Source organism: Copadichromis virginalis, linkage group LG1, assembly GCF_057382275.1.
Source record: "Copadichromis virginalis isolate Kocher_CV1m ecotype Utaka linkage group LG1, C_Virginalis_male_GT1.1, whole genome shotgun sequence".
NCBI classification, from domain to species: Eukaryota; Metazoa; Chordata; class Actinopteri; order Cichliformes; family Cichlidae; genus Copadichromis; species Copadichromis virginalis.
In genome coordinates, this window is record NC_140618.1 from 36,778,513 (window position 1) to 36,788,991 (window position 10,479).

The window sequence follows — 10,479 nt, forward strand, 5'->3', positions numbered from 1 at the left end:
TGGTTTTACTCAGAATTTGTCATGGTCTCCGCTCCTCGACAGCTGACAGCTGTCAGGTGCTTTGTTTTTGTTTCCCTTTCTCTCTTGCCCTCTTCCATTCTCTCTTTCTCCTGCCGGGCGGAGCTCAGTATGGGCTCCTGCCCCTGGCCTACACACCTGGAGGTGATCAGCACATCTGTTGCTGATCATAAGAGATTGGAACCCTTCTTAAGAGGGAGAGTCTGCTCTACTCGTCGCTGGATCGTTGAGCCATCAGCGTCAGTCGTCCTGTATTTTGTAAAGTCAGTTTGTGAGCCTGTCTGAACCAGGAAACTAATGTTTTTTTTCTGCCTGTGTATAGATTGCCTCTGGACCTGTTCTTTCCCTGTGCATGGCGACTGAACGGAAGCAAGAGAGATAAAGGAGAGGAGATGTGCGAGGGTTTAATGAAAACCTTCCCTTCCTGGACTCCTGCCTCTTTCACTCCTGGACCCTGGAACCCCGGCCCCTTTTCCCCTTGACATCACTATATGTATATATGAATTCCACTGTAGAGGAACACTGTAAATAAATGCACCTTTTGAAGACACTAGTGGTCTGTGCGTGAGTCCGATCTACAAAACCTGACAGAATTCTCTTCTTAATGTGTTGCTTCCGTAACTGGATACCCAGCCAGACTGCCAGTCTTCTAGCTTGCTTACTTGCCACAAGTGCACTGTGCCACCTACCAATAGAAAGGAAAAAATAATGTGCATATTTCCACGAGAGAAATCCCACGCCTGGCCGCCATGATTCTAACCTACATCACAGCGTCATGTGCGCTTTTTACATCCAACACGAAAACTGCAGTCGTGGTGCTTTGATTGTACTCAGAACTCAGAAATTCTGCTAGAGACCGGCCCACCATTATAGGAAAAATCATAAAGCCTTTGAATGAAAACAAACACTGTTGTGACAGTTATGTACACTGTTTTGATGGTATATATGCATCAATCTATCAATCGTTTGTTGTAAGATTCAGATAATTATTTTTTAAAAGCTAGATATTTTAAATCAGAATAAGAAAGAAAAGTATTTCTTTGTGCCCCCCTCTCTCTGTTAATGCCCTACCTGGCCCCCTGGCAACACTTTGCTAGACCCACCCCTGCACAGTTACCAGCTGTCAGCTACTTAGAAAAGGATCCTGGTGTTATAAACAGTTCATAACTTCCCTTCAACTCATTCATGTCACCTAAAAGGTAAACCTGTTTCTCCATCACCTGTTCAGCTCTGATGATTCAGTAAGGACATCTCCTGGTTTCATCTTCATGTTTCCCTCTCACCACATATCCAAACCGACATCATGACCAGCAGCTTTTACAGCTGTGGCTCCAGCAAACATCAGCTGATACTAGAAATTATTATTAAATAAATTCTAACAACAGCTGATCATGCTTAAACGTGCTGCTATTGTTTAGCGCGACATCCGCTGGTTTCCTCTTTCTGGCGCAAAGTGGACGATAAACAAACGAGAGAGAAAAGCCGATCAGCTGATCATTGATCAGTTTCATGATTGAAGTAGAAACAGGAGAGAGAGGGGAGAGAATAAGAGGAGAAGAGGCAGCTGACAGCAAAGACACAAAATAAATCCAGCTTTGTGTCTTTTTCATTCTAGCTGAAGTCCAGGACAAACTGTATTCCTTTTCAGCTCAACACGAACCACGTAATAATTTCTCTGAATACCAGACTATTCTGTTTTTTACGGGATGGTTGGAAACTCTACTAACTAACCTTATGAATAAAATAAAGTTCACTATCAGTAACATCATAGCACCCACCCAGCTGTATAGAAACTCCGTCATGCTACCTAGTACGCAGTATGAAAAAGTCAGCACAGTGAAAATAAACTCCACGTAAACTTGGTTTATATCTGACCCAGATGGACTGCAGGTCATAACTTCTTACCTGAAGTTCAGTTCACCTCACACTCGGACAGACAGCCGCCTCGGCTCTCTGCTCCTCCTGCCTCCCCTTTCCCTCATCCACCTGCTGGCCTCCACCACTTGCTAATGTTACTGAATCTGTGGAAGCTCCGCGATAGCCACCACATGAAGTAACGAATAACGAGCCTATCTAAATCCCAGTAACGATTAACGCGTTCCTGATTTTGGCATAATAACTAGTTACTGTGCTCGTTACCACAATAAGAACGTAGTTACTGTAACACGTTACTTAATAACGCGTTAGTCCCAACACTGGCAAGCACTTTTGTGAAACTGAAATTTTCCTTTGGTCCTTAGAAAGTCAATTATACATGCAGCCAAAATTTCACAGCACTCATTATGTATGTCCAATGGTTGGACCGGTCTCATTGCACTTCATGTTACTAGTGTTGTAAAGTTAGCTCTAATTCAAAGGGTTTAACAAAAATCTTTGAGCCATTTAGGAATTGAACAGGTTTTTATACATGGTCCTCTGTGTGTAAATGTAATTAGTTTAAATATAAGGATTATTTTTAATAGTTGAAAAGCTTCTAAGGTCAATGACTGCCTGAAATCTAGAACCTAGAAACAAGAATGTTGCATTTTCTTGCTTGTAATACTGTGCCAAGCCTTTAATGCATCCACCTCCAATTACCCCAATTACTTACTAGAGTTTAGCCTTTCTGTTAACTTCTGCACCAAGAACATCTCCACCCCCATCAGGTCCAATCACCTGTTTGTTTCTGCGGTTGCTGCTCCAGGCTGAGGACTGTTTTTCTCATGCAGCTGTGCACAGTTTGTTTAGGATTCCCTTCATCGATTAAATGGAAAAAGCTTGGAGTTTTCTTCCTGTGTTGTTTTTTGGATTATTGTACTGGATTGGATTGGCAAATGATAAAACTGGATTCTCTGTAAAGGTTCTCAGTCATCCAGGTCATTGCAGTCTAAGGAGCTTGGAAAGAAAAGCGTCTGGACTTCTTTAAGTTGCTTAAAGACGTTTCATCCGAGAAGCTTCTTCAGTTCTAAGAGCAGCTGCTGGAGAGTCCCAGATTTAAGCCCTGTGGGAGTGTCCCACCAAAAGGGACATGGACCCCCTAATGATCCTCCACCTAATCACACGAGCCAAGGTGATCACAGGTCACAATCAGCCAAGGTTTCAGGTGAACCCATTCTGGGACACAACCAATAAAACTGGATTATTTTCCTCTTTTTATTTTTTGACTGAATTGAACCAAATATGAGCCATGAACTACATTTAACTTAAAGAACTGAATTATTATTGTATAACCATTATTTTCTGTGCGTAAATACATTTGAGTTTTATGAAAGAGACTGTAGTTGTTGGGTTTGTTTCAGTTGTTTGGGGTGACAAGCACTGTAACATGTTTGCATCCTTTGTGAAGTTTTTTTGTATTTCAAGGGTAAAACATCATTCCATACCGATCTCATATCTCAGGATCTGACTGGCACCCCAAACCTTCATTACATAAACTGTCACACTAAGTCAATTAGCACATCCCAGCCACACAGACATAGTAAGCGCACCCAGAGAGAATGGCCCAGAACACTGCAGAAACCAAGGGACACCGAACAGAGTTTGTTGGTTCCTGCAGTATAGTAGTAGTCATCAGTAATGTAAAAACACACTATGTTTCATTGAGATAGGGTGAGTGACTTGGCCATTGAAGAATATTCTTTATGGGTCTCACAAATAATCCCAGTAAAGTTCATCTTGGTTTCATCCATCCAAATACTTTTTTTCTAGACCTGTGCAGAGTTATTTGATGTCGTCTAAAAGTCTTATCTAACCTTCTTGACCTTGTGTGCAACCAGTGGCTTGCAGCTAGATGTATTTACACCCCACATCCCACGCCTGAGGGGTTTTCTTGACTTGGTTAGATGTTTGTGAAAGTTTTTTTTAACCAAGTAAAAATTCTTAAAAATTCTGAGTCCTCTGACTTTCATTGTGTCACATGGTCTGTCCTGCCTTTTATGTTGCTGAGCTCATAATTTCTTTCCTTTTAAGAAATATAAAAGATTGTCAATCTGGACACTCCTAAAGTTTCTGATATCTCTTTGATAGGTTTATTCTCATCCTAGTAAAGTTCTCTTTCAACCTCACATTGAGAGTTCTAGTGAACAGCTACAAAATCCAAGTTCGACACATGGAATCTACTCCAGATTTCTAATCTGTTTAATGGAATAATTGAACAGTTGACTGTTAAATGGAATAAGCATTTTATACTTTACTTTATAACACTGGGGTGAGAGAAGGAAGACAGGATAAAGACATGCTGTGGAAGAAAGACAGAGATTAATAACAAGTATGATTCAATGCAGAGAGGTCTGTTAACACATAGTGAGTGAGAAAGGTGACTGGAAAGGAAAAACTCAATGCATCATGGGAATCCCCGGCAGCCTACGTCTATTGCAGCATAACTAAGGGAGGATTCAGGGTCACCTGGTCCAGCCCTAACTATATGCTTTAGCAAAAAGGAAATTTTTATGGACAGGATTTCTAGGCACAGCCAAGTGGCGGAGGGCTTTCGCTTTGGTGGCCTCAGAATCTCATCTCAGATTTTTGCGGATGATGTGGTTCTGTTGGCTTCATCGGGTGAGGGCATACATCCCTACCCTCACCTATGGCCACGAACTGTGGGTAGTGACCGAAAGAACGAGATCGCGGATACAAGCAGCAGAAATGAGCTTCCTCCGAAGGGTGGCTGGCCTCTCCCTTAGAGATAGGGTGAGAAGTTCGGCCATCCGGGAGGGGCTGAGAGTAGAGCAGCTGCTGCTCCACATCAAAAGGAGCCAGCTGAGGTGGTTCGGGCATCTGACAAGGATGCCCCCTGGGCGCCTCCTGGGTGAGGTGTTCCAGGCATGTCCCACCGGGAGGAGGCCCCGGGGCAGACCCAGGACACGCTGGAGAGATTAGATCTCTCGGCTGGCCTGGGAACGCCTTGGTATTCCCCCGGATAAGCTGGAGGAGGTGGCTGGGGAGAGGGAGGTCTGGGCCTCTTTGCTTAGGCTGCTGCCCCCGCGACCCGGCCTCGGATAAAGCGGATGAAGATGGATGGATGGATGGATGGATGGAAAGTTTGAAGCCCAATCTTAAAAGTAGAGATAGTGTCTGTCTCCTGAATCCAAACTGGAAGCTGGTTCCACAGAAGAGGGGCCTGAAAACTGAAGGCTCTCCCTCCCATTCTACTTTTAAATACTCTAGGAACAACAAGTAGGCCTGCAGTGTGAGAGCGAAGTGCTCTAATGGGGTGATATGGTACTACAAGGTCATTAAGATAAGATGGGGCCTGATTATTTAAGACCTTGTATGTGAGGAGCAGGATTTTGAATTCAATTCTGGATTTAACAGGAAGCCAATGAAGGGAAGCCAATACAGGAGAAATATGCTCTCTCTTTCTAGTCCCTGTCAGTACTCTTGCTGCAGCATTTTGGATTAACTGAAGGCTTTTCAGGGAGGTTTTAGGACTTCCTGATAATAATGAATTACAGTAGTCCAGCCTGGAAGTAATAAATCCATGATCTAGTTTTTCAGCGTCACTCTGAGACAGGATATTTCTAATTTTAGAGATGTTGCACAAATGGAAGAAAGCAGTCTTACATATTTGTTTAATATGTGCGTTGAAGGACATATCCTTGTCAAAAATTGGTCAAACTCCAAGGTTCCTCACAGTGTTACTGGAGGCCAAGGTAATGCCATCCAGAGTAAGAATCTGGTTAGATACCATATTTCTAAGATTTTCAGGGCCGAGTACAATAACCGCAGTTTTATCTGAATTAATAAGCAGAAAGTTAGCGGCCATCCAGGTCTTTATGTCTTTAAGACATTCCTGCAGTTTAACTAATTGTTATCTGTGTGTTATCTGGCTTCATAGATAGATAGAGCTGAGTGTCATCTGCATAGCAGTGAAAATGTATACTTCTAATGATGCTGCCTAAGGGAAGCATGTATAATGTAAACAGAATTGGTCCTAGCACTGAACCCTGTGGAACACCATGATTGACATCAGTGTGTGAAGAGGACTCTCCATTTACATGCACAAATTGGAGTATATCAGATGGACATGATACAAACCAGCACAGTAGCTGTAACACCTACACCAGCTGTTTCTATGCGTTCGGGCCTTTCGTCCACACGTAAACGGCGTTTCGAATCGAACACGCTGTGACCCATGTTATTGCTTACATGAGATGAATTGCAAAATAGCAGATAGACACAAAATACTGTTTTGTCCGTGGTGTAGACAGGGGGAACGAATCGTGGCAGGATCAGCCTGATATTATTTGTATCACACTGTAACTTTACTGTATAAAGAGCTAACATCTCTAACATGTCAGGAGTAGTTAGTTATTACAGCAAGTGTTTGTGAATTAAAAATCAAAAATGTGGGATACTGTTTGTCCGTGATTTGAACAGCCCAGCGCTGCTCCCAACGCAGGGGAAACTAATTCTGCAGGGGAGACCTACCTCGGCACTTGTGCAGGTGAAACCAAAGGGAAGATATGCTTCACCATATTTTCTAGTCTTTGGCTTAGAATGAAGTTGGTTTGGAAACATATTCAGCTATGCTTCATCTCCTGCTTTGCGTTTGTGTAGGCGCCTGTGCTAGCAGTGTCCAAGCGTTGTTTTTTTTTCCCTTTTCATACCGCGTCCCAGAGGTGGGACCAAGTCATTGTTTTGCAAGTCTCAAGTAAGTCTCAAGTCTTTATCCTCAAGTCTCAAGTCAAGTCTCAAGTAATGTCAGGCAAGTCAGAGTCGAGTCTCAAGTCACTGGTGTAAAAGTCCGAGTAAAGTCACAAGTCTGAAATTTTGAATTTCAAGTCCTTTCGAGTCTTAAAAAAACCCAGAAAAAAGCATGTTGCAGTTATATGTAAATGTAAATATTAGACCATGTAATTTTTAAATCTGTGTTTTTCTCAACACATGACAAAATAGTGAACTTAGAAAATATACACAAATTGTGAAATTGCACCTCTTTAAAATGCAGCTCAATTAAACCTAGCTCCAAGAATAATTTTCACCGACAGTTCTGAGATAAGCTGCATGTTATTCTTGGATGCGGTTGTAGGACCGGCTTTAAAATCGCATGACAAAAATATCATACATATTTAAAAAAACTGCATCACCAACGTAGCCTGGACAACATTTGCTAGTTAGATGAAGTCAGCTATCTCATTGTAGCATATTTATATGCATATTTATAATCATACGGTTCTTGGAGTAAGTGCATACACTCATGAAGTTTAGTAACTTCAGGTCACTGCAACAAGCCCAGGTACAGTTTACCGACGGATGGGTGCAGGACCTTGAAATGCACCGTGTAGAACGAAAGACCATCGTACCTATCATAAGTTTACCAGTCTCACAAATTGTCTTCATAAATACACATTCGTTAACCGTTTATTAATAGGACCTTTGAGCTCAATGGTAATTATTTAGCAGTAGAAATAATTTCTGGTACGCGTTACAGAAATGTAGCAGTGACAATAATACTGTATGCTGTAATCGTACTGGGCAATTAGTGATACAAAACAACTGTTTTACCCTGTGAATAAAAGTATATGTTTTTGTCAATGTACCATAATAACAGAGGCGAAACGCAATATTGTATCAGGACAATTCACTATTTATGCACAATAAACAAAGGAGCATAGCGCGACAATTTCTGTTCAGCGCCAGACTTGCTTGTAACCTATTTCACCAATTATGTTATGAAAATGACGCATTAACTACAACAGCAGACTGACCTTCGTGTAAATGCTTGAGCAGACTAACCTGTGAGCTGGAGTGTTCTGGGATGTTATATTTGGTCTTCAAATGGCTGCAATCCAGTCGCGTCTTTGTTACTTCGGAAACATGGCTCGAACAATTTCTCTTCAACGACGTAATCCGATAACAACCGATCTCTTTACCCGTCGGCTTCCCGTGGCTGTCATGCGACCGGCTATTGCAGTTAATAATACAACAGCTTCTTGACATTTTTGTGTTTCTTTTTATCGCTGTGTGACTGATTTCAATTGAAAGCCTGCGTGCGCTAGTACCTCTTGCCACGAGTCTGACTCGAGTCCAAGTCATGTGACTCGAGTCCACACCTCTGACAGTCTGTGTTCATGCATGCACAGTGTTGGAATGGAGTGTTTTATTACTGTGCCTTATATTAATCTCATATTAATCAAAACTGCTATATAATCATATAGAAGTAGTGTTAATTGGACACATCCCTGAATAATAAAGGCATTAGAATAGATGTCCTTTAGTCGTAGACTCTCGCCCGTGTTTGCCTGTATTGCAGTAGATAAGAGAGAATCATCTTGTAGTGGAAACTTACTGAAATGCTGTTCTTTAGACTAGAATAGGTTGCCCAGTAATAACACTGTCGGGTGCCAGTCACCATTTTGCACACAGTGAAGCAGACTGACAGAAGGAGGAGGAGCGGGCAGCCCAACGAAGAGAAATTAAAGAAATATGTGATGAGCAAGGGGTGACAGATAATATGTGCCGCCCGCTAGCCAAAGTACTGCTAGAAGCTGCACAAGTTTCTGAAGAAAAGGGAAAGAAATTGAGAAAGGAGATGGAAGGAGGGAATACATGGAGGAAAAGGGGATTTAGGAAACAATTTGAGGAGGAGGAGAGAAGAGCCAACCTAATGAGATGGGGAATTTGTTGCCAGGGGGTGGAGCATTGGATGAGGGAGCCAGTGGAGGAAAAAGGTAAGCACGGTCTCCCGTCTCCACCGTCTCCCGGCCCTACCATTGTGTTCAGGAAATTTCCCAACTTTCGTGGTTATGGACGGAAGTATGGAGAAAGAGGACGACACAGTGGTGAGGCTCAACTCGGGGACCATCAACTTTGACTCTTCACCCGGACAAAGCCACAGTGGGAATGGCCACAGGAGGGGGCCCCAAGGAGGCCTCGCAGGGAGAGGTAAGTGAAGAGGGTGAAGAACCGATTCTGTTTCAAGAACTACCCACTCCAGCTCTGACACAGAAGGCAGACAGAGGGCGCAGTCCAGTGCAGGAAAGGGAAGAGAGCCTGGACGTATTCAAGTATTCGAGTTGGGTACAGAATTTCGAAAGGGACAGGGGGTACCCCGGCTGTGCTCCCGGCCCTAAGAAACTGGTAAAGAAAATAGAGGGAGATCCGGAGCGAGGGAGTCAGGAGAAGTGTCCAGAGTTTACTCCAGCGATGGCGCGAAAAATGAGAGTAAAAGATAGAGAGTGGGATGATGATTCGTGGGGTGGTTGTGTAACAGCTGCAGTGAAAGAAGATGAGAATCATGAGACACCTAAAAATCGACTGGATTTCAGCGAGACTGAAGAACCTGAAGAGTATGAAGCATTTTATAGGCAAGGACAGAGAGAACGATGTGAGGAGGAACAGCAAGGTTGTCGTATGCGTCTGCGTATCCAATCCAAAGAGGCAAAGGTCCACTGGGACACCGAGAGTACAGTTTTCACCTCCTGAAGATGTCTACTTTTAAAATGACTCCCATTATCTGATCTAATTCTTTCGGGGAAACCATGCCAAGGAATGTAACTTTTCACCAAACACTTAATCACCGTCTTACTGTCTTCTCTCCTCGCCGACCATGCTTCTGGCCACCCCGTCAGACTATCTACATAAACCAGCAGATATCTGAACCCCTTTGTGGACACAGCTATGTCCGTGTAATCAATTACAATCTCCTGCCTGGGTATTTGGAGCAGGGGAAACTTACCCATCTCCGGCTTCACTGTTGCCTTAGAGTTGTACTGTCCACAGATCAGGTAAGTCCTCACATGCTCCCGCACCATGTCCTTCAAATATGGGTGCCACCAATGACAGAGATTCCTCTCCATCTGTGCCACCCCCACATGTCCTAGGCCATGAGCCTCTCCGATCTACCTCTCTGCCAGACCCGCCGTTAGAACCGGTCTCCCATTGGGTCCTCTCCGTATTTCCTCCACTTTTCTGGACCCCTTTCTCTCCATACTGATTTCTCTTCCAGCTGGGCCTTCTCCTGCTGTTTGATGATGTCCTTCTTCTCCAATCCAGGATTTTCCTCATACTCCATACCCATACTCACCATCTATTTCACTCCCGTGTATCCAGCCGCCTTCTTCGCCGCCTCATCGGCTACTCTGTTTCCTCTCACTACCCATGTGTCTGAATTATGGTGACCTTTGCATTTGATGATTGCCACTTCCAAAGGTCCTTTTAGAGTATTGGACCCAGTTCTTTTTATGCTTTTACTGGACAGAGAAAATGCAGACTCAGAGTGGTCAAAGTCTTCTTCTTCTTCTCAGGATAAGCACAGTATGAGAAGTGAAACTGTGAAATTTTTAGCCAAAACCTGGCCTGTTTGTTGTTCCAATTAAGTTAACCTATCAATTTGCCGCTGTACTCATCGAGGAGGTTGAGCCATGTCCATGGGCACCTGTATTAACACACTAAGACATTTATTTAATATCATTTTTATCACTACTTATTAACACGTTCATTCTGATCCCTCTGTTTTCACTTTGAAACGTCTTTATTTCT